Source organism: Aulonocara sp. 'chitande type north' Nkhata Bay, linkage group LG7 (genome assembly GCF_057382095.1).
Source record: "Aulonocara sp. 'chitande type north' Nkhata Bay isolate Kocher_YH1m ecotype deep benthic linkage group LG7, A_spYH_male_GT1.1, whole genome shotgun sequence".
Lineage (NCBI taxonomy): Eukaryota > Metazoa > Chordata > Actinopteri > Cichliformes > Cichlidae > Aulonocara > Aulonocara sp. 'chitande type north' Nkhata Bay.
In genome coordinates, this window is record NC_141350.1 from 20,580,166 (window position 1) to 20,606,296 (window position 26,131).

At 38.8% G+C, this 26,131-nt stretch overlaps 1 protein-coding gene across 4 annotated transcripts in view; it reads right to left on the minus strand.

Annotated features, from left to right (window-relative positions):
• Positions 1–26,131, minus strand: part of peak1 (pseudopodium-enriched atypical kinase 1) — a 105,666-nt gene that overhangs the window by 43,639 nt on the left and 35,896 nt on the right. For 2 of the 4 annotated variants that reach the window (XM_086299333.1, XM_086299332.1), the window contains exon 3: positions 11,475–11,551. The exons of 1 other annotated variant lie outside the window; for it this stretch is intronic. The gene's annotated coding sequence lies outside the window, so the exon portion shown is untranslated. Of the gene's footprint in view, positions 1–11,474; positions 11,552–17,819; positions 17,893–26,131 lie in introns of those variants that run through there. One more of the 4 variants, XM_086299335.1, reaches the window with a different exon arrangement.

The following is a 26,131-nucleotide window of genomic DNA, read 5'->3' on the forward strand; positions in this document are numbered from 1 at the left end:
TGTTTTGGTCTTTACAGCCAATAATAACTCCATAACAACTCATTCAAAGCCACAACTCATCCACCTGGTTACTGTTAAGACCTAAAATTAGGGGCGTGGCTACTTTGAGTGACGGCTGACGATTTACGAGCTCATCCATGAAGTAGCAAAGCTGTGGATTTAGTGTACTAGTATTATTTCATCCACAATCTCTTATTAGCAACTATCTGTGAGTGGTTAGCGTGTTAGTTTTGATACCTTAGCCCTCCACACTTTGATTCAAACATTGGCTTTACATTCAGCTTTTAGAAACAGTCTGTGTGTGATCCTAGACTTGACTGCGACAGTGCCATGCCTCTAGTCTAATGAGTTGTGGCATCGGCAACAATTCAAGCTTCCACTGGGATTTTGTTGTTGTTTTTTTGTTTTATGCTGGAAAAACAGACAGTTGTGTCCATGTTTCAGAGATGTATCTGAGCTTTAAATAAATGGTAGGACACAATCAGGTATTTTCATGTGTTCTTTGAAATAATAAACATAATGCAAGCAGGAGAAAAACTGCAACAAGAACTGCATTTTCAAATCATTAATTGTGAAAACTCAATCTCTAAGAACATGATTTACTTGCAACGTGAGCACACATTTTATTCGAAAATTTACTCAGGAGTTTCTTCAAGGCTAAAGTCTTCACCAGACAGTAAACATGGGCCACATGAGCCCTTTAGTGGGCTCACCTCCCATCGCTTACTTAGTGACAGATTTGACTAGGAACAGTCGATGCAAAACGAAATGACAGTGTCAAAACAAAGTCCTCACAGCAAGTAGCAAGGCTCAGTCATTATCTCTTAGCAGTTCCAACTGTCTCAAGTCTCAGTTGCTGTTGTTTACCTTCAATATAGCCACTGGTGACAGGACTAAAGTATTCCAAGTTAGCTGTCAATGTCAGCAGGTTGCTTTCCTATAACAAACGTTTGAGTGTTCCCCCCAAATAAAGCACAATTTTTTCTGATTCTTGTATAACTATTTTCATGTTTTTAATTCATAACTACTAATTATATTTTTGTATTTTTTTTTTTTTGTTCCTATGGGAAAAAGTCAAAACACTGACAATGAAAATTGTAAATCAGTGCATTAATTACACTGGAATATTAGTCAATTGAAATCTGTAGAAAACTGAAACAAACAGAATAAATTTAGGAGAGAAAAGCAAAAGCACAAGGCAAAAACACAGAAAAGGAGACAAAAAACAAAAGGGGAGAAGAAAAAAATGAAGCCAACAACATTCCAGTGCAGTGTTTGGTATTGTGCAAGCTCTGGGAGAGTAGCTGCAGTCTGGCCTGGGAAAGAGCCACTGCAGGTCCCCTTGGGAGACCAACCCGCTGGCCTCCAGACAAACACCAGTGGAGTGGCAGAGCAGACATAGCCAGATGTGTGGGAGTGCACAATACAAACAAAAAGAACACATGCATTTAATGGCACGCACACGCACACACAATTATACACCCACGTCCACTCACATCCACTAAATTCTATTGTAAATAAATAAAGCTGAGGGTTTTTTTTCTTTTAAAATAAAAAAAGGAATCATAAAAAAATATGACTATGATTAGCTATTTGGAAATTGTTAAACAGAAGTAAAATTAATTGTGCAAGAAAGCTGCTGATTATCATAAAAGCTGTGAAAAAACAAATAATGAGTCAGAACAGCCAGACCAGCAGGAAGCTGCTATGTACATACAGCACATGAAGCTTACATAGAAGACTGTTTTACTCTAATGCACTAGGGCCAAATATATATAAATTAATGTTGTTAAATATTATGTGTTCATGTTATGTGCTTCAAGTAGAATACAGAAAAGATACACGCCCCTAACCATCTAAAACTAATAGCAATAACTTCAAGAGGTCATTGAACATTGTTAATATACATACGGCTGCTTCTGTATCACTAATTGACTGCTTTCACATAGTTGTACTTCCAGAACTTCTACCTGATCACATGAATTCTGAACTGGAAAAATTCTTCTTAGCTTATGGAAAAATTCAGCAGTATGAATTTTGTATGCAAGTTCCATATGAGATTCATACTATTTCTCTGTATAATCCCAGTGGAGGCAAAACAATAGAGGACAATGAAAAATAAGTTCATCTCTTTGACTTTTCACTTGTGCTCATCAACAATTAAATATGTTTTTATATTTATCTTTGTTTAATCAATGTCTAAGGGCCAGCTGAGACTGAAAAGGTACAAAAATGTAAACTTAAATTTCACATAGTGCTTCTACAAAAAATGCACAAAAAATTAAAGCCTGAATCAGTTGCACACAAGCGTAACACTGCAGCTGATTTCTATTAACACAAAAATCTGCTGTAGGTCTATAAATAACAAGCGTCGCATTGGATGATTTCTCCGTTTCACCCACACTGCCACACCAACACGCACATATTCTCTCATACTCACTCACACTCTCCACACTGGTGTAAAACTGATACAGTTATTAGCCAGGTGATAACTGTGGAGAGCTCATGAAGGCTTTCTTTCCCCCTCTGACTAAAATGCTCCGCCTGCTTCCACTACCTCCACCGTGTGAAACAGAGGCTTGTTGGCACCAGGAAGCAGTGAGGGTAGTATCGTGCTGAGCGCTGGATATCCCTCGGGTGCTAGTGGGGGGGGGCGGTGAACAGCAATCTGTTGGGATCACAGCAAATTCTTTTGGCTTCAAGACTGTAACATCACACTTACACATGCTTGCTAAAAGTGCCTTCAATAGTTGCAGCATTTTGTGGCAAGGCGAGTAGTGAGAGGCAGACAGGCAGCCACACAGCCCCTCCCTGGCTAGCAGGTGAACTCATTTGCAGTAGCACAACTATGGAGTCTTATTTGTGTCGAAATAGGCGCAGAAGACAAAACACAATAATGAGCAATTCATTTCACAGCTGCAGGTATTCAAATTCAACAATCTGCACGCGTACAACTCAACACAGCTCAGCACAAAGACGCATCACACATTCGAGGGGGTGCTGTGGCAGATTCACGCTCACGCAGGCGGCTCTAATCTCAAAGATGAATTCTGCTTGCTCGACTCAATCTGACTTTTGGTAGCTTGGAGGGCAGAGTCCAAAGGAAGAAGGGCTTAATGTGATTGGTGGCTTTCAAAGCAGTGACACTGCAAGTTCTGTGATTGACAGGTTCAATTTACAGTGTTAAACCAAGTTACACTGTGGAAGTAAATTCAGTGCTATTTTAACCCATATAAGAATCTGCCGAAATAGCTATCATCAGATGTTACCACTGCTACATAGCAACTATCACTGGATTACCTTGGTGCTGCAAAAACCTTGAGGATTCAAAGCCAAGTCATGCAGCCTCTTCCCTCCTGTCCTATTACTCTGCTACAAAATTCTAAAACTAGTAAGAAACTTCGAAACCAGGTCAGTAAAGCTTTCATTTCAACAGCCACTTCTGAGGCTGCATTGAACAGCAGCTGGCTTTTTTAGGCCTGGCACTTCTTCTACTGTCCACTTGTCCAGTTTCCTAAGTTTAAAAAAAACAAAACACTGCACAGTATGCCGAGATATACCAAGTTTTCGATAGTTTCAGTAAATCTTTGGCACCTTGTTGGCATAAAAATGCTGTGTTATACCTGTCAAACTATGTTCTCTGACATTTTTCATAGATTAAACAGCAGGAATGGGAATTAATCTATTTTAGTGACAGGCTGGTAGTAACAAAGGATACAAACTGGTTCTTTGTGAAGTTGCCTGTTATGTGTAGACAAAACACTGAACAGTCAGGTGCTATTGCTCAAGACCACTTTCAAAAAATTATAAAAACGACTGAATCATTGGAAGAGAAATGTAAAGAAATGAGGGATGCCATCAAAGCTTCTAGAGGGTACTGTATGTCCTTTTCAACTGCTTTCAAAAGCAGCTAGATGTTATACACAATACATCTGTTAAACTCTTTCTGTGGCATCCCCATTAAAAGAAACAGTAATTAATAATAACTACTAAATATTCTGGTGATACAATTGTGTGAGACAAATAATGTATATACAGCAAAATACTAACAAAGAAGGAGGAAGATATAAAAAAGCTTACATTGATTGATTGATTGATTGGTAATTTATTTCAACATGTGAACAATATACAAGTACATTTAGAAAAGAAATGAGAGAAAAAAAAAATATACTATACAAATTACATACAAAAAAACATTCTGATTAATTTACATGTTGAAAGGGAGTGGGAAGAAGTATACACTTATTTAATCCCACCCCTGTCCCATAAATTATCAGTGAATATTTAGTCAGCTTCCTTACTGATATAATTTGTAATAAAAATAGTGAACAGATTTCTGATATACTATATACTATAATATCACATCATGAATTTTTTGTTTGTTTGTTTTTAAATAGAGACATTCACTTAATTTAAATATTTTCCTTTTCTTTATAGATCGAGAAAATAATATTTTTATAACTCTTTTTGAACAGTTTTATGTTTGGACATTGCTTTAATTCCATATTCAGTTTGTTCCATAGTTTCACTCCTTGAACAGAAACACAAAAGCCTTTTCTTGTAGTACGTACCTTCATTGTTTTGAAGTTACAAAAACCCCTTAAATTATAACTTCCTTCTTTCAAAAAAAACATACTCTGAATATTACCTGGCAGTTCTTTATTTTTTGCTTTGAATAGAATTTGTGCTGTTTGGAATTTCACTATATCGTCAATTTTCAATATTTCAGACTGCAAAAATAGTGAGTTTGTATGTTCCCTATAACCTGCATTGTGGATGATTCGAATTGCTTTCTTTTGAAGAGTAAAAAGTGAATGTAATGTGGTTTTATAGTTATTGCCCCAGACCTCTGCACAATAGCTTAAGTATGGTGAAACCAGTGAACAGTAGAGAATATGAAGTGATGTTCTGTCGAATACCTGTTTTGCCTTGTTTAGTACTGCAATGCTTCGTGATACTTTGGAATGAATATATCTTACGTGAGCTCTCCAGTTAAGTTTTTCATCTATTATTACCCCCAGAAATTTATTTTCACTGACTCTTTCAATATCAACACCATTTATTTGAATCTTTGCATTTGTATTTAAACTACTATTTCCAAATAACATAAGTTTAGATTTATTCAAATTTAATGATAATTTGTTTTTATCAAGCCAGAACTTCACTTTACTTATTTCATTAGTCATATCCTCCAATAAATTCTGCAGATCATCACCAGAGCAAAAAATGTTTGTATCGTCAGCAAAGAGAACCATTTTTAATACTTTGGACACTTTACAGATGTCGTTAATGTACAAGTTGAAGAATTTTGGACCCAAAACTGACCCTTGGGGTACACCACAAGCAATGTCCATACATAAGGAGCAACCACCATTTATTTTCACAAACTGCTTTCTGTCACTTAAATAACTCCGGACCCAATCTAAAACTACCCCTCTGACACCATAACGTTCCAGTTTTCTTATTAATATATCATGATCTATAGTGTCAAATGCCTTTGTCAAGTCTATGAATAACCCAGCCACATATTGCTTTTTGTCTATGGAATTTGTGATGTATTCTATTGAATCTAATAGTGCCGATGATGTTGATCTGCTTGATCTGAATCCGTACTGACTCTCAGTGAGTAGTTTATGTTTATCTATAAATTTTTCCAGTCTGTTTTTAAACAGTTTTTCAAGAACTTTTGAGAATTGAGGTAGTAAAGAGACAGGCCTGTAGTTTGTGAAATGGTGTTTGTTTCCAGATTTGTATAGAGGTATAACTTTTGCTATTTTCATTCTGTCTGGAAATCGACCAGTTTGAAATGATAAATTACAGATGTATGTAAATGGTTTTATAATAGCCTCAATGACTCTTTTAACCACTATCATATCAATATCATTACAATCCAAAGATTTGTGATTTTTACATTTTTTGACAATTTCAAGAACTTCATTTTCATCAACGGCTGTGAGAAACATAGAATATGGATTTCTGTCAATCAGTGTATCGGGTTTTTCCTGTGCTTTCCCAGGATGAGTGATTGTTCTTGCTAAATTTGGTCCAGCAGTTACAAAGAATTCATTGAGACTATTTGCCACAACATCCATATTGTATTCTTCATGGTCATTACAAATGAAATACTTGGGATAGTTCTTTTGTCCAGTCCCACATTTTATAACACTGTTCAGGATTTCCCATAATCTTTTATTATTATTTCTATTTATATCTAATTGCTTCTTATAGTATTCCTTTTTACTAAATCTAAGTATATTAGTTAACCTATTTTTATATCTTTTGTATCTGATTTCAGCATCTTTAGTTCTCGTTCTTAAGAACTCTCTGTATAGAGCATTTTTCTTTATACATGCATTTTGCAGACCTTTTGTTATCCATGGACAGTCCATATATTTCTGTTTCCTACTATATTGCTTTATTGGACATTTGGTATTGTACAGTAATGTAAATATTCTAAAGAATTTATTATAAGCACTATTAACGTCCTGTTCCTGATATACTTCACCCCAGTTTTCCTTCAATAAATCTTTTTTAAATGCATTCATTCTTTCTTCTGTTCTTACTCGTCTGTACTCTTTTTTACTGTCCATTTTATTGATCTTGTAATTCCTATCATAGATTGTAAAAATTGGAAGATGGTCACTTATGTCGTTAATCAGGAGTCCACTTACAGTCTTATTTTCAATGTCATTTGCAAAAATGTTGTCTATGAGAGTTGCACAATGTGATAAAGTATATATACATTACATGTATGTAAAATACAGCACTGATTAAAAATGGTTACTCTTGCACAACTTGCCTATCCAGGCTTTAGTCTTTCTGGAGGACAAGCATTTCCATGTATAGGCTGAATATATAGGAAGCTCCAAGAGACAGAAACAGCCTCAAGACAGAACTGAAGCTCCTGGAAAAAATGTGTCCTACTTTCTTCAAAGAACAATCGCCTGTTTCTTCTACAGCGCTCAACTCTGGGAGAAATGAGAAGTGGGGGACAGATTTGATAACAGCTCCCAATTACCATCAATAAAAAGAAACTGTGTTTCTTTGAGTGAAGAAATTCTCCCTCTCTCTTCCCATGGTGGTTTTGGACTGTGTTAGGCTGATGGTAATGGGGGCCAAGCTTATTTCACTAATGATTTAACCATGCTTTTGTCTGTTTCTCTGCCTGCTAACTGTGTCCTCTGGAGAACAGCTATGTTAATCCAAAAATCTGGCTTCAGTTTAGAAAGCACTCACAGCTGTTTTCATGTGTTGTGTGAAATCCAGGAGTATTTTTGAGGTGACAGATATTGGTGCAGAAAATAAATAAATAAATTAAAAGAAAAAAAATCAGGAAAGTAAAAGTTAGAGAAAGAAAAGAGAAACTATATCTCTGATCAATTTTATCATTTTCAACATTTTCTAGCTTTTGGGGGACAGAGACCTTCGGTTTTTGCAATGTGAGCAATAATCTCTTTCTGTAGCTTTGAGGATGGTGATAAGGCACGGGCCAAGAAATGATGCTGGCATCTAGAGCTTGGAAGAGAATACCACATCATCCAATTAAACTGAACATAACACCATCCCAGCTCTCAACTGCCAAGTGCAAAACAAACTAACAGCAGCAGAAACTAATGGATGCTGGAGAAGGCGGAGGCATCAAGAGAGGGCTAATGCCATCCTGCGCCACTAACTTGTCCAGGTAAAATGCACACAGGAAAAAGACAAGAAGATCCCTATGAGTGGAAAGTTTTGAAAGAGACAGTCTGTGTTTGCTTTGTACAACACCTTTGCCTTCGCCTGAACAAGCATTTCCTCCCCCTTGCTTCCTCCGACCAGCCACGGATAGTTTGAATTGGTGCAGTGTGTGAAATTAAGCCTGACGGGTCTCATTAACAAAAGCCAGTCAGTATCTTTTCCCCCTTGGCATAGCTGAGATTTGGAAAAAGTGTCATTTCAGCAGCAATACTGGAATTTTTGCATTTGCCACATGATTCACTTTTTCTAAGCAGATTTAGGAATTAAGGTCAACAGCAAAAATTATGAGAATTTTTTTTTACTGTGATTTCTTTTTCCTGCTAAAATATGGGGAGGTAGAGCTGGGCGATAGAACGATAACGATATGTATCGCGATATAACTTTTACTCGATAGAGAAATTAAGCTATCGCGATAGACCTCGCCGCTCTTGTCCTCTTAAAAAAAAAAAAAAAAAAAAGGTCAGCCAATCCAAATTAAGCAGCGCAGAGCCGAACCAATCACAGCCGCAGCGTCACGTCGCGTGACTTGTTACGTACAGCACAAGTGCCAAGCCGCACGTGTGTTTGTTTGGGAAGCAGCCAGCGGGTAATGGAGCCAGCGCGTAATGGAGGAAATGAGTGTGCCGACTAGAAAAATCAACCGAGCGTGACCGAAGAGAAAACAGATGATAGTTCCAATGCCGGAGAGATTGTCGAACGGAAGAGCCAAAGAAGTTCCGTAGTGTGAAGGTATTTCGGCTATTTCAAGTCTGACAAAAACAGAGTAGCGTGCACTGTAAATGTGCCGAAAGCAAGTCACACTGTGCGCCACGTTATTGTTTCGGTGAAATGAATTTCTACAATACTGTTACTGTTAATTCTACTCTCTGCAGTGTTTAAATGCTTACATATACACACAGTTACTGTCCCTCCACACATACGACTCTGTTCTGCTTCTATGCCCCAGCTTTGTTTACTTTTTCCCACCGAGGCTTCTAGACTTCTGATTGGCCAACATTTCGGCACGGTTAGGAATCTAGCGCCACCTGCTGCTTTGGCATGTTCATAGCAGCGTTTTCCTTCATTTCTGCCTTTATGTGTGGACGGGATTATTTTTTAAAACGAAAACGGAAAATCTCCGTTTTCAAAAATACCCGTGTACGTGTGGACGTAGCCTCAGTCTCTGACTGGAAGCGCTAATTCGTCATTCGGCTTTTGTCAGACTAAAGTAACTGTTAAAACTGTTTGAAAAGCTAAGCTATACAACAAGGAGAGATTGAGAATTTCCTTTTAGTTCTCAGTTTATTTGATATTGACAAAAGTTAGTCAGTTTTGTCTGTTCTTCTGTAAAACAAACTAAGATTTATTTTTAGAATTAATATTTTGTTTCTAAGTGGAATTGACAATTTAGTCTGTTTCGTTTGTTCTATTTTGAAACTTAAACGCTTTAGCGGCTGCCTTTTGTGTAGTTTGCAATATTTGTCTTTATTTATCTGAAAAAGTCTCATGTTCCTTAAGTACATCTACCCTGTTGAACTTATTATGGGAAATAAATATTTAAATAAAAACAAGCTGCTGATTATTTCACATTTTACTTGTGAGCAACGGCACATTTAAATCTTACAAATATAGTTATTTGGCTTATATCGTGATAGATATCGTTATCGCCTGAAATGAAAAAAACATATCGTGATATGAAAAAATCTCATATCGCCCAGCTCTATGGGGAGGATATTTGTTATTTTACTTGGCTTCAAGCCCATGCCTCGTTTCAAGAAAAGTGACCCAACACAGTGCGCATGTAGCCTTAAGGTCTCAGCACAATGCACCAAATAAAAGCAAGTGTTGCAGAGAAGATAGGACTAGTGGTTCTTTGTGAAAGGTTAAGTACAGCACATGAAGTATCTATTGTCATTATCCACACAAACAGTAACATCTGTGGTGGGAGCTGTGGAGATGGAGGCACATGCAAACAGACCAGGACTTAAACCTGCTGAGACACAGCAGCACAGATGGCTGCTTTTTATCCAGCTGGCACTGAGACATATGGAAACAGAGATCATTAGTGAGGTAATAAGTGCATGACAGTGTTAGCAAAGGTAAGTTAGTCATCAACAAAAGGCTTTTAACTAGCAGAAAAAATTGGATCAGCATGGATTACTAAGAAAAACACTGTTTCTGAATTTCAGCATTTCCCTGATCAGTCCCGTCCTTTTGATATTTGCAGTTGGTCAAAAGACTCTGTGTGTTTTACCATCTTTAAGCTCACGTAACAGTTGTTATGAATAGATTTTTATGAGCCCTTAATAAGATAATATTTTTATTGCCACAAGTCATAGATTACTCAGCTACTCTGACTCTGTTCGGATCACCTGGTTGTCATGTTTATGGCTTTCCAAACACATGTTGCAGGGAAGTTCTCTCTGGTGGGCAAAATACACAACATCAACAGTAGCAACATGAGCTCCTAATTTTTCTTTTTAGGTGTTCATTCATCAGCTGTACTGGCATTTGTCAGCAAATAGCTAAAATCGGCAGATCTATCGGATGAGCTCTAGTGCCAAGCACAAGAAATAGATACCCATGTGTTTGCAAAGGTACAGCTGTGAAAAATATGTTGAGACCAAATGAATGAATGAAAGAGAGGGTGAATCAGGAATTAACATTTAACATATATAACCCCTATAAAATCTAATGTTTACTTTGTAGGAAATCTAGTTTTCATTGTTCTTTTTCAAAACATATGTGCAAAACATAATGTCACAGAGCTGTCGGATAATCACTATTTAATTTTTACTGCAAGTATCAAACTCATCCTAAACAATATACACATTAAATACAATCAATTTACTATCAAATCAATTCAAAACTATCACAATGTTCCTCCATTTAAAAGGTAATCGGATGCATGAATGCAAAAACGAGTGGTACTGAAAGGAAAAAGTAAGCTCATCTTCCATCCAACACCAGACTAATTGAAAAAGTGTGTCTAGCACTAAAGCCAAAGATAAAAAAAATACTGCTGCATTCATGGCTTCTGAATTTATATAGGCGGAGGAGGTGATGGCTATATTTTAAGTACTTTTTACTAGGAGATTTAATTTACCACAGGGGGGGAAAACAGCATACATGAGTTATTAAAGCAGAGTATTTGCATCTTCAAGTATGCCCCGAGACGATCTATATGCCTTCACTTCCTATACATGATTCCATTGGCTGCTACTTCAGTTATTCAGGTCAGTTTTCACAAAGCCAGTTATGAAAGGAAAAAGTGCTACAGTAGCTGTTATAGATATCTTACATGCCATAATATGGATAGAGTATTGCACTAATAGGCAAACTGCAATGCTAGGAGCTGTAATATGACAACCAGTAAGTCATCAAGTGGTGAACAGTGGCAGCGTGTATACAGTTTCTGCTTTGAAGAGAGACAGTATTTCAGTACAAATGCAGCACAGGGAACAGAAATAGCAAAACGGTGAAAGAAAAATAAGAGACGAATCACAGAAAGACTTCAATCCGTGGGGAGAAATCAGACTCTTTGGGTATCGACTTGAAGAAGTGACAAAACAGAACCGCAAATAAAACACTGGAGAGGCACACACTACAAAGGACAAGTCGAGACTTTGGTTTTTGATGAGTTAAAGTGTATTATTCTGTATGGGCTCACCTAACAACCAAGAAAAGTGCATGAGAAAAACACAGAGAGACAAACAGACCAACACACTCATTCTCAGACAAACCAGAAGCAAACTCACAGTGCAATGAATCAAGCAGCACCACTGCCAGCCATGGAGTCCCAGTTGGTGAAGCAGAGAACAGCTACTGCTGGAACCTGCAGATGACAGAGACACAGAAGGCAGAGAAGGACAAGATAAACAAAATGCACGACAGTGTGACGAAGGGAATAATAAGGGGTGGGCGACGGGAAGGGAAGACAGACAAAGTCAAACAAAGATGGAGGAAAAGAAGGGGAGAGAGCATTTTGTTGCTTTGCCTAAAGCAGATCTCTAAACATTGAGGCTCATTTTCAGAGCAAGTCATTGTTCTGGCAGTGTAACAGAGCAGATATCAGATTTACTGGTACACTGATCACCCAGGCAAAGTCATCCAAAAGCCATAGACGACAATCTATTAAACAAATGAAGAAAACACAGTGAATATCAACTCATTTGAGTTTCAAGTCGCCCCGATGGCTTGTTCTTAGCATCAGTCTCTCGTGTTTATCCTACAGTTGGACGAACACTTTTCAATCAATCTTCTTGTTAAACAGTACAAAAAAGTATGTTGTTGGCATTAAGCTAACCTGTTTTACTGGGGTTTTACAGATATACTGTATGTACTTGACTTTGTAAGCGCTTCAACATGCATGTACAAGTTCATCAAAATATAAAAACTGTGGAATCATTTTTCACTGTTATGATTATTTATGTAGTTTACAATAAAACTCTTACATACTTTTTCCTTTCTCCACGCACCTTGAACTGAATATGATACCTCCATTTCTTCATTCTAACGCCCCTATTTAACTGTACAATCTGTTCAAGGTGTTGTATTAGGTGCAATATATGTGGCTGTACTATTTGTTGCTATGCGACTAAGGAAAATTTAGGAAAATAATGCAAAAGCATCCCCCCGTATTAAGAATTCAATCACTATAAACCGCTCTGCACCAATGCATCCGAGGACAATGCGTCTCTTTTAGGAGGATAAAAATAACAGCAGTCATCTCAGGGGCTCCGCTTTTTTTGTTCATTTATTCACTTTACAATGGAAAAAAAAAGATCTGTCAAAAATTGAATGAGGAGACAAGATGGAGAAAATATCCTCAGATGTTATGCTGTGAAAAAACTGCTAGCATACATGTTTGGTATCAGAGGCAAACCTTTGAGGTCACACTACTTTGAACTTAGATGTTTTTCCAGAATCATAACTGCAGAAACCTCTGAATTGTTTCTACTATGAGGTCTAGTACAACAAAAGACACTGGCAAACTTCAGTTTGCTCACTTGTTAGGAAAAAAAGCCCAAAAGTTACGACCCAAACTGCTGCATGGGTCTGGGAGTTGAAATGTGGTTCACATATTTCTGCCCATTACCAGTCAGGATGTCAAATTAAATAATCCAGCAGACTCATTTCTATGGTTTTAGAAAAGACTTGGTCACAACTACTTTTGTTTGTTTACTACTTTTGTGGTCTTTTTCTCCCTTGTGTTACGCCGTCTCTGGTACTGACTGCATTACTGGAGATAGACCAGATGACTGCAATTAGTCTGGTAAGTAAAATAGAAAAACAAAACAGATGGAATTTGCAGGGATTCAACTTTCAGTCAATCCCATGAATTTTGGGTCAGCCAGCAGCCAATCAGTTATGTCATGTCTGCATGTAAAACAGCTAGAGACAGTCCAGTAAAAGAAGAAATTTCAATAAATCTCCAGGCTTTCGGAAAGACATTTAAAGCTCTTCTTTGTATGTTGGCTGCCTTTTGTTCTGTTCTCTAGCCACACGATCCCGCACGTCTTCAATAATATTGACGTCCGGGCTCTGGGGAGCCCAATCCATGACTGATAGTGTTCCACTGTGAGTTTTTCTATCCAGATAGTGTTTTACTGCATTGGCAGCGTGTTTGGCTTGTCAAGATATGCCAAGTTTATAGTTAATAGCTGCTTGGGAATTCATCTGTTTGGGAATTCATTTAGTAATTTTTGTCATTTTAACAAAAGAAACGGGAACAAATTGTTGGTTTTTGTAACAGGCAGTCGGTAACAAAGTGTCTAAACATACAACACTGGTTGATGCCTTGAAGTCTGGGTCTCTTTTATATTTCAATGACTCACAGGAAAGTAGCGGAAGATGGCCCTCTAGATTTTTGCATAGTAGTACATATTGAGCATCTCATATGCTCATATGACTGTTGCTTGTTTTTATATCCAACATGCTGTTAAACTTCTCCTGCGTCACCACTGGACAAAGGCATCAACAAATTATTTGCTGACAGGTCAAAAGATTCTCAGTTAATCAGACTCGGATATATCTGGCACAGAACATAGTGGGTTTTTTTTACCTGACCGCCCAGATCCCCTTCACCTAAAGTACAAAACTGCTAGGTTTGATGGTTATGCTCCACTTAATTTAAGGGATTGCGACATAAGCCTGCATTAAAATGTAAGGCCTGTGTTTTTCTTAAATATGGTGTGTTCAATATAGTATAAGTCTGTGGTTGAGTACAAAGAAACACAGGAAGCTTTTACACAACAACATGGCTCAGTGGAACACCACAGACAAGTCGCCACTTAAATCCTGAGCTTAGCGGCACAGTTGACGCCACACGGGCTGAGAAATTTGCAACTGACACTAAACACGCAGGTCAGTCCGGCTAGCAGATTCAGTCATGTGAACAGTCAGTATAAAGCATTGTATGGTCCCCGGTATCATCTTTACTCTTTCGTTCTGTCATCCGGCTCTATGTTGCCTATATTTCCATAACAACTATCCACAAGTTACTCTGCATCTTGAGCGACAGGGCTGACTGGTCTTGAGCAGATCCCCACAGTGAACAGCCAGTGCTATTCCCTATTTAGGTGAATGGCAACATAGTAAGTGAGCTAGAGCTAAAAAAAAATTAAGAGTTCTCATATCAATCATGTAAGAAAACCCAACGGTATTTGTGTTTTTCCTCAAATGTTTTCACAGATCTTATTACAATGTCAAAGACACACCAAATAATTAGCGCAACCAGTGTACAAGCAATTACTGAAACCTGTCAGAACAGTTTTTGGTTACATTCACAGATCTTTCTTGTAAGATGTCTGCTACTGACTGGCCTTTAACCGTTGAATAAGTAACAAAAAGTATTTCTCAAGACTGCAGCTTGAAGAAAGGAAGGTCTGGAACTCTCAATATGACAGTTTCTGTGAAAAATCCTAATCTTTTCAGACTGGCTCCCTTTCAAAAGTTGTCTAAAAAGAATCGCTCAAGATAAACATGTGGATTTTATGAATAAAACCTCAGTGTTTAGAGATCATTATGCAGCTCAGCTGTTCTCCTGAAGATAATGACTGATTTTCTGCCATCAGCTGATGCTCAAAGAATTTCTGATCTGGTCTTCTTAAAGAGCATGGCAGCACTTGACACAGCAGAAAGAAAGAAAAAAAAAACCCTCCTTGTTGGCTAGCGCTCACTGAAAAGCACTGGCACAGCTCGAGATGGCTCAAGGCAAGACTTTGGGTGGGAGTTAAAATCACTGAAGTTTGGTTTTTTTGAGTCTGAAATCATTCTGTATGATTTTTTTACAAATAAAAATAAGTATTTAGACTGTTTTGCCCTGGATGTGCGCATATCAAGATGACCTCAAAACTGGAAGGCTCATCAGGTCAAAGACTACTAGATTTATTTCACAGTCCAGATCCAGCAAGCAGGAGAATGTGTTCATCATCAATTTCTCAATATTGTAGCAGTCCATGTGCAAACCATTACTCACGTCGATTATACGTGCAGTGTTTTAGCACATAACTATCAAAACGCAACTTGAGTATTTGTGGAAATCTCCACACACAGAAAAGGGTCACCCGGAACATTTCACTACTCTTTGTTCCCCCAAGTAAACTTTGTCTTCTGTAGTTTTATTCATCAAATAACTTGCAAATTGAGTAGAAAATATAGTTAATACAAAGCAAAGTTTATGACTGATTTTCTCCTTTAAGCTTTGGTGTCCCCAAATTGCTCATTTGGAGCAATTACAGGCTTGCAGACCTTTGGCATTCCAGCTGTCAATTCACCCCTGAGAAAGTTTCTCCTACACTTCCTGCAGCGCCTCCAGCCAGTTGGATTGGTTGGATGGGCTGTTCTAATGTACCATAGCATAGAGCTGTTCCCACAGCAGCTCAGCTAACGTCAAACTACAGGTCAGTGCTAGCAATTTTATTACAGGCATAATACCAGTTAACTGTTTCTTCTCTGAACAGTTTGTGTACAGTTTAAAGATACGCTGTGGGCCACAGTCCTGATGTAAGCTCCAACCAAAGGACATGGGAGTGTATTACAAAATGCCTTTGCTGTTTGAGGTCAGTTTAATCTCATACAAATTTCTCACGTTACCACCACCCAAAGTCAACACGTCAACATCACCATCACCACATTTTTTTTCTGTTTCTTTAATGTTTATAAATTCACCAGATAACAGGACATTGGACCCTTTTCTGCTTTTCACTCATCTCTATAATTTTCTTCCTAAAGTCTGAGATCCTTTGCTCAAACCATGGCTGTGGCTTGCCCTGAGCTGTGGATAGCTTTAGTTTTAGCCACTTTGCCTTTGTTAGCCTCTTAAAAATGAGTTATTTAGGTGTCGGTTTAGGTCTGTTGTTATAGGCTAAAGTAAACCCCCCCCCTAATAAAATTAGAAAAATTAAATTAAAGGGCAACAATTGGAGGTTATTTTAAAAATATTATAATGCCACCAGACAGTTACCCAGCCATGACAAACAACTGAACTTTTCTCTGGCAGGAAGCTGTAAATGATTTCGATGGAAAAGTATGCAGATGACAATTATGCAAGAAGAAACATGGGCTGCTGGTGCTAGCACTGCTAAGGTTAGCTCCACACTCCAAACTAATCTGACACTGCATGCAATGCAATACATGATATGAAGAAATGCACATTTCAGCACCATTTAAAACACCTCTTGATTATTAAGGAACATTAATCATGTTCCTTAATAATCCTTAATAATAATCTTAAGCACACATGCAGTATTATTATGAGCAGTGTTTAATGTTCTTATTATACTGGCTTCAATTTGCAATACTTCTTTTTGATTCGTCCTGTTACTGGTGACAAAAGGAGTTTGACAGTAAATTTCCATCTTGTGCAGATAAAGTGCTTTCATGTTATAAAATAAAGGAAGCTTCCTCTGCTCAATCTTGACAGTCACATCATATATAACATTAGCCTTTAATTCACCTGCGAGCCAGATGAAAATTTTGAGGTTGAATAACTTGTAATGCAGAGTCACTGCCCATTAAAATATATGTAAAGATATAAAGAGTCTAGAACTGTGCACAGGGATGTGGACTGAATTATAAACAAAATTACATTTCTTTGGGGTCAGGCTGTGCAACATCAGCTAAGACACAGATTTCTTCCTTAATAGAAAGAAATCTGCTAGAGGAGGACTGTGATTATCCAATACACAGAGCAAAAATAGTGACCAATAAACCACCAAACAAACATCAATCAGACAGAATTAGCATCATGACTCTCCTCCAAACACAGCTGAGCAAGTACTTTTATTCTTCACATTTGAGCAAACGGTTATTGAATCAGTCATTTCTCCACTTCAACAGAATGCTGGCTTTTTATTTAAAGTTTCATTAAAACTTCATTCATGCTAAAGAAAAAAAAAAAACTTTTACTACGGATGCCACTCCCAAGCAGACAGCAGAGCACTCTGATAAATAAAGAGGAGGGGACCCAAGGAGCAAAAAGCTCATGCACTTTAATTTGAATTATTTAATTAATTACTGAAATTTGTTTGCGATCAGTATATTGGCACTAATATTAAAATCAATTTTACAAGATAAATTCAACACTCATACGGATCAGACAAAAAATATCAGGAAGCAGAACATTAACCTTAATTTTTGACTTGTAAAGCTTACGTTACATGAACAGAAAAATGTAAAGCAGAACAGCAATGAGACACTGAAACTGTCTCATTGTGCAACTAAGAAGGCTGCAGCTATTCCAGTGTATAAAGAGCTCTCATTAAAATGTGACCCAGCTTGTCCAAAGCCACACTTCCTTGCTTAATTAGAGTTTGGTCAAGCACCCAAACTCTCTTTTTTTCCAAAAGCTTGACACTCAAGACGGGAGACGGTAATGATGCGCACTCTGGCTCCCTGCCTTTACTTCATCTGATCTGTCCCTTTGCTCACCCTCCTCTGTGGATCACCCTGTCCATCTGTGTTTCTGAGCACATCAGCATGCTAGCAAGCCTCTGCCATTCTGAACAGACAGCAACAGTTGCTGAAGCCTTGGAGGATGTGAAGAGGAGAGAGTTGGGAGTGAACAACACCAACAACAAGAAAAACTGAGAACTACTTACAAAGCAGTGGTATTTATCCGGTCAGTGGATGAGCAGACGAGTGAGAGGGAGAGAGAGCTGCATAACTAATGGAGCAGAGATGAAGCCAGTGTATGAATGAGAGAGAAGGGAGGGACGCAGAGAGGAAAAGCTGGAGCGTAATGTGAGGAGCGAGGGAGGGAAGAGGTATGGGGGGGTTATGATGTGGGAGCCAAAACAGAACAGAAGAGAGGCAGAGAAAAGGAGACTGGTAGAGGAAAAAGAGAGGACACACATATGACAGTAAGAATGTAATCAGCTTGGCTTTTTACATTTAAAGAAGAGAAGGTGGAAAATAGAAAAAATGTGTAGGGTAAAAAAAAAATGAAGAGGATGACAGCTAGAGGCAAGATAGACTTGGCCTTTCCCCCTTTTCTTTGAAGAAGTAATTCATATTCAGTCCCCAACGGTCCCGTTTTCCAGGCCAGCAAAGAACTCCTCATGTTGTTCAGGAAGATGATAAAAAAAAAAAGGGAAGAAATTAGAGAATGAGGCTGAGCTGGATCCTTCCAGCAGAGTTGAATTCCCAAAGAGGCCTATCAAATTCATGATGCCTCTTAACCTTTACATTTTGCAGGCAGGGACAGAGTCGAGCAGCTGTCATCTTCCCCCCACATTGATATTGATTCCTTCATAGGCAACCTCTGGTCTGTTTTACAAATGTGATAGACGTTTCAGTAGCCAAACGGTTTGTATAGTGAATGAGTCTAGACTGTGAAAGTGATCTCCCCACTCTAAACAAGTACTATAAAATATTAAAAGACATGAACCAGTGAAGGAAATCAGTAACGCAGAAGAGTACGACTTTTCAGTGTCCTGAGAATTTGGCGACCTCCAGTCGCCTCAGTTTCTATAAAATGTATTAATAGGTCAGTTAAATAAGCCATATTGAAACAAAAATAACAACGAACAAAAAGAACTTAGGACAAAAAGTGAGGGAATCGGTGTTTGACTATTTCTTTAGTGTTTATTAGATTGGAGCCTGAAGAAACACTGGCAATTTATAGTTTATGTATTTAACAAACGCAAGCCTCAGCAGCATGTGGAAGAACCATACATAGCCACAACAGCCTGGCACCACCTCCTCATGCTGGTTACCAGCTTGGTCAACACACGATCACGCTGCCTCCACCAAAAACTGTCACCCTATCAGTGCAGGAATGAGCATAATGGTCTCTGCGTCTTCTCTAAACTTTGATCCTATGATCCGGCTGCTGTAGGCAGAATCTGGACTCGTTGCTGAGCATAACTTCCCTTCATGTTTTTAGTTTGCCGACACCACTGCAAATGGGACTGACAGTGAAGGGCAGTTGTGGCAGATTCCTACATGCTGACAGGGTGAGGAAACTGTCCTTTTCTGATGTCTCATTCTTAGGACATGCACTTTGTCTGACAGGATCCTATATGGAACTTGGAGACGGTACTAGGACTTACGCCAACAAAACAACTTGGTTTGGCAGATAATCAGCTTGAAGTTTTCCCGTGGCACAGGCCCTGTCTAGATCATAGCATGACATGCCTGGAGCAGACACCAACTGACAGCTGTAGTACGGCCCATGCTCACAGGCACCTGATTAGCAGCACCTGGGGCACCAGGAGCTCAGAACAAGAGTCGGTAGCATAATAAGCTGTTTGGGATTGGCAGAGAAGATTTGGCAAGTTTTTCATGAGTGCTACCCACATACTCAACTCTGCTGCTCAACCCATAAATGCATTTTCGTTCCAAATATGGCACAATTTAAGGGGAAAAAAAGGCTTTGCAACAGGATAAGATTTATTTTCTTACCAAGTTTATATTTCATCGGTGGATTAGAGTACAGAGGTAGGACAGCAACTGTGTCCCAAGGTTTCAGAAGCCTACTAAAAATGTTCTGCCAAAGTATGAGCAACTTTTTTTTGTTATATTACTTGCAGTAAAACTATAGCAAAGTGTCTTCCTTACATTGACTAAAAATAAAATAACTTCTGATGATTCAAAGCTATGGATAATTATTCGAAGTCAAACTTGAAACCCATTTCCTCACAAGCAGTAGCCTTAAGTACATCAGGCCCTTTGGCAAAAACCTCAAACTTGATATATACATGACATACAATATCTGCATGCTTTTATTTGAAAATTCATTTCTAGGTCCAGAAAAGCGATTATCCACCCGACAGCTATGACAGGGGTGTCAAACTCATTTTAGTTTACAGGCTACATACAGTGCAATTCAATTTCAAGTGGGTTAAACCAGCACACCATTGCATAACATTTAAAAATAATATCTATATTTTTAAAGAAACTCTCTTTATAGTGTATAAAGCAGGTGATAAACAGTCTGAGAAGCTTTAAGAAAAATAAATGCTAAGAACATGTTTCAGTTTTTCTCACATTCAATCATAATAAAGAAAATCTGTCATAACTCAAAGAAATGCATCAGCATGGCTCCTCGGCCTAACAACGTTCCTCCAAAGTACCATGGCATGCCTTGAGTAATGGAAAACTGTAAAACTGAACATGTGTCAGACCTCTGGCTGATGAAATTAACCAATGCACCCACTGCAAAATACAGCGAAAAGCAAAAAAAAATTATGCCTCAATTTTCTCCAATTATTCAACTTTGCAAGGCCATAACCACTGACCCCGCCTCAGCGCAGTGAACTCCCCTCAATCTTCAAGTAATACACAAAATGTCTACTCAATCAGCAAAAAGCAAACACCCACGCTAAGATCATGTTACCACTGGTTTCTCTTTAGGGGTTGTGACAAGGTAACCAGTTGCTTTTACTTCAACGTTCCTTGCCAAGTCAAATATTGTCAAAAGAATGGGAAGTCTTCAGCACGGCCATCAACACGTCAGCGACTCAAGAGTCCCAACCCATCAGTATATTCCATCGCCCAAATCCCTAGTTTGCAGTGCTGCCTCCACAGTAACTCATTTTTGTGAGACTTGCAAGACAGTTTAAATAAAATGGACGCTATGACTGTTTTAAAAGCAAAAACAGCTGAGAATTCTGACTGAACGTTCCTCACCATTTATATGATGTTTGTAAGAGAGACAGTTTCCTACCAGCTTTTTCCAGTGTTTAGTCTCAATGGCACAGCGCTACTAATTTAGCTTAAAGAGGCCATTTCCTATTGACCACAAAAGGTACTCTGCATGCAGATGTCAGTGCAGTTGGCAGCTGATGTGGTGAGGTCTACAGGGACCCATCATCTGTGCTCACATCTGGACCTTATGCCTTTTATATTCAAGGGCCAGGGTGAATTTTTAGATCAATCTAAGGACCAACAAGGGCATTGTTTGTAAAGAGAGACAAAAACTGGAACGTATTTTATGAAATTAGAACAGCTGTAGACATTTTTACAATGGGTTACAGTGTGGATAGGATTTAAGCTGTCACTGAAATATGTACTTTATGGCATGCACTTTATCATGAGATTAATAATCCGTAAATATTAAAACTGAAAGTCGAAAGGAGGAAACCCAAGTAAAACTCAGCCTTGGCAATTCTTAGGCTTTATTTCAAAGGTTGGTCGCTGAAGTAATGGTGTGCAGAGAAGGCAAATAAAAAACAAAATGATAAAGCCAGGAATGGAGCCAGTAGGACAGAAGATTATAAATGAAATTGAGCCACAGAGTTGTCAGTAATTAACCACTCTCACAAAAAAAGAAGAAAAAAAGGAGAAAAAAAAAATCTGAATCGAGCAGGAGGCCTTTGAAGCCTTTAAGGTCACTGACGCTCCTCTATCTCATGCATTAGATTAAAGATATCTCTAAGAAAGTATTGCTGATCTAAGAACTAAAATATGGCTAAGATAACACTTGGTGATATATATTTTTTTTCCAGTTGCTCTTCATTGTAGCCGATAACGGCACTCATTATCCCTTGAAAGCCTACTAGGAGTAACTTTTGAAGGTTTTTTCTGAACGTGTTCAAACACAGAGTGCTTCTATCACATTTCAGGCCTGTTTATTAAATAAAATGACTGAGTTTCCATCAGAAGTTGTCTTTGGCCATTTTATCATTATAGGTACAAGGGGGGTCATCAAATGTCATCCTGACGAATGCTTGTTCGATTAATACTTGTAAGGGAATCTGACCTGCCTTTACTGTATAAAGCTTCCAATAACCTCCTTTTTTCCTTTTCTTTCAAATGTTACAGAAACTAAAACAACAAAGTTCTAATATGCTGGATTTTTTTGTTTCTATATTTTAAAGCAGATGTACTCCCAAGTTCAAAATATCGAGTGACTCTTGAATCTAACTGTTATACTCTAAAATACTTTATAGTATAAGTTTTAAGGAACACCTCATTTCTTTACATTTTCCTTCCGAGGAGCCAGACTTTGTCATTTGCTAAAGTGCTTCTGAGCAATAGTTCTCGAGGCTTTCTGAAAGTCTATTTTTCTTTGGACATTGACTGCTTCTTCTCTCTTTTTCCATGTTTTTTTTTTTTTAATATTTTGAGCAACTTAACTTTACCCTATGAATCATTCAAACATAAAAAAGGCACCTTATTCTCGGGATGAAACCAGTGTTGTCTCTATGTATAACAGGCAACTCGGTAATGAACCATTTTTAAATGGCATCTTTAGGCACTTTGTTTCTAGCAGGTAGCAGTTACTAGCATTGTGGGATCATCTCGACAGGGAGCCGCACAAGCGGGAGCCAACATCCAAAGAAGAGCTCTGGGATATCCTTCAAGAAGTCTGAAAAACTTTTCCTGAAGACTACCTTTAGAAACTACAAGAAAGCTTGTCAAAGAGAGTTTGGACTGTATTGAAGTATAAGGGTGGTTCTACCAAATATTGATTTTCCAACATGTTTGAATTGTACAAAGTCTGTTTCACCTTATATGCTGCATTTCCATTTTTGTTTGCACGTTTCAGTAAATCCTGTTTTCAAATTGAAATATTAAGAAAGAAGGAGTGGTTCAAGACTTTTGCAAAGTCCTGTAAACCAGCCTGTGAGCATATTTGATGTTAAACGGTTTCCAAGAAAAATGCCTGTGGTTAGACACCATTATATGTATGGCCAACCTGCCATTAAGGTTTACCGCCTTTCATATGCGAACATTGTGTTTGTATGTGAGGAGCTGTTACTTGCATAAATATTGCTGTCATGTGTGTATTCACACGCAAACACCGTCCTTCCCTAACAGCTGTTTTTCATCACCACCCTCGCAAGTTTGCACATCTCCCGCTTCGTCATCCTCATATATCTTCATGTTTGTGTGCGGGGGGGGGGGGGGGGGGGGGGGGGGGGGGGGGGGGGGGCAAAACTGGATCATCCATCGCTCTGTCCTTCACCATCAGCTGCCCAGTTTCCAGACGGAAAGACTCAAGCGATCACAGATTTGTCACTATAATGACTTCATTTTTACATGTTGTGTTGCAGCAATAAAAGAGGTGATGGATGTGAGCCATGACACATTCTTTTTCTCAATGACAACTTACCCACCACCTGAATAAATCAGTTTTTTTTTTATTGAGTTGTTGGATCATAAAGTCTATTTTAACAGCACAGTGAATAACAAGGTTTAGCTATCAATCAATAATTTCAGGGAAAAAAGAGGGAGGGGCTAAGGCATGGCTTGGCTCTGTTAGTTATGTGTACATGTTTCTCTTGAGCGTATAGAAGAAAGGGTGGACTGAATCTCATAATCTCTCTTATTTATTTTTTTGGCAATTTCTGACATTCCAGAGTCATGATTTGATGGGATTTGGTGAGGCAGTGATGTATTCCCAGGTCTGCTGAAAATTCACATCTCCATCCAATGGAGTGTGAGATGCTGTTATAGATTAGTGTGTCCCACTGCATTACAGTCTCGTCAATCAACAGTGGCAGCAAGGGGAATCTGTGGGGGTACCCACTCTGTGAATAACAGGTTCAGCTCTTTGTCTTATTGTGGTGTATTTCACCAAAGAATTCCTGTATAAAATAATTCTGTCTCAGTAAAAACATGAAGCCCTTTAGTTTTTTTTTCAGTCATGGCCCCAGTAAAGGTTTGAGGAATACTAAAAAATATATAAAAGGGGGGCCAGAGTCGACTTCCTCTACTGAGAAGGCTAGAACCTTCAACCCCAGCAGGATCATGTTGCATATGATGTATTACTCCGTGGAGACGAGTGTGGCCTTTCATGCAGCTGTGTGCTCAGACAGGGGGCCGTAAGTATTTGATGCCAACAGACTTTAACACATCAGGAAGGCTGGTTCTTTTCTTGGAGCTTAACTAGAGACTCTGGTGGATGTGTCTGAGGGGAGTATACTCAAGAGACTTCTCAGCATCAGGCACAATTCCTCTCATCCTATTCATGGCTCCCTGGTAAGACACAATGAACACGAGGAAAAAGACTCATCACCCTAACACTACAGGAGATGTTTTCTCCCTGTGGCTAACAGGCTCTATAATCCCTCCAATTTCTGTAGGGGGGGACTTTATAATATAACATCAAGACAGAACTAGCACTACTTTCTTGTAGTACTATAGACAAAAAAAAAAAAGCCCAGCAGTCTTGTAGTTTATAGTATTTTAACCATCTTTTTTATTATTATTTAAAGTATCAGATTAATTGTACTCTATCCTTGCACTGAGCATGATATGGCACAGGAACTACACGCTGAAGTGATGTTATAAGATACAAATGAATATCAACAGTCTGGTATGAATTGCAGTAACTATGGAGGAATGGAAAAATGTTCCAACCCCAGTAGAGCGAGAAGGACGAAGAAACAGTTGAGCTTCTTGGCTTGCTCTCACCCCCTGTGCTTTCCTTTCTCACTGCTGGCAGTAGGGATCTTCATTCCAGTTCTGTTCTGAGCCCATCCAGAGCCACTCCAGATAGGGAACCAGCCCAGGAGGCAAACATCTTCCAACAATGATGGACGGCGTGGATGAGATAAAGCAAGGCCACTAAGAATTCATCCAAAAACAACATGAGCGATAGGAGAATATGTATGGTATGGAGGGCGCATTTAAGCATCAGCAACAGTATTCTTTTTTCTACACTGTATGTGAAAACAGGAAAAATATGTTTCAAGTTCCACAGCTGTTTATCTGTGGCAGGAATGTCACCCTTTGGCATAGGATCACATCAGATGACGTCTTTGAGCCGTTCTCTGCTTTTTCATAATCGCTGAAAATGTCTGCGAAAGGAAAACGCAGGGCTGAAACTCCGATCCCTGAAAACATTCCCAGCCTCACCCACCCCCTCCCGAAACCCCCGTATGTGCCTATCAGTTTGCAACATTCTTTGCTTTTCCATTCTGCTTTTCTTCTTCAGCTCCATGGATAATAATTATTAACAGGATCAAAGCATATGAAAGGGCTTCTGCATCAGAGAGGTTGAGCTTGGGGAGCTGGGTGACTAAAAGCGATAGCAGCAAAGTACTGAATTGTTTTTGCCACTATATGCAACCCTGAAAGATTTCACTAATACTTGTTTAAGTCAGAAATGGTTTAGATTTTTCTAAGGAAAATCAATTCATACTTGTGCTTAGATTCTCATGATTTGTATTACCACACCATGTCTCATATAAGCTTTCTCAGTTTTTCTGAACTGAGAAAATTATTATATTGCATTACATTTCATATATGCCACTAGTACATCATTTTTGAGGTAATTCAACTCCACACAAGCCACTGTACAGTAGTACTGAAAAGTAGTAAGAGTACTGAAAATTAATTGAAATGAATATTTCACACAAACCACCTGCAACTCAACACCTCAAAGACTAAGGAACTGGTTGTGGACTTCGGGAGGTCCAGAGAAGGTCCACTGCCGGTTCAGATAGAGGGGGAGGAGGTGGAGGTGGTCAACAAGTACAAGTACCTCGGGCTGTGGGTGGACAATAAACTGGACTGGTCATGCAACACAGAGCACCTGTATAAAAAAGCCCAAAGCCGACTGTACTTCCTCAGGAGGCTGAGGTCTTTTAACATCTGCAGGAAGCTCCTGAGGATGTTTTACCAGTCGGTGGTTGCTGGAGTACTTTTCTATGCTGTGGTGTGCTGGGGGAGCAGCACAGCAAAGAAGGACTCATCCAGGCTGGAGAAACTGATCAGGAGGGCTAGCTCTGTGGTCGGCATGAAGCTGGACACTCTGGTGACAGTGGCAGAGAAAAGGACATTAAAGAAACTGATGGACATTATGAACAATGCTGGGCATCCTCTGCACACGGCCATAAACAATCAGAAGAGTCTGTTCAGTGACAGGTTGCTTCTCCCCAAGACAAGAACTAACAGACTTAAAAACTCCTTTGTCCCACACGCCATCAAACTGTTTAACTCCTCTCTGGAGGGGAGAGGG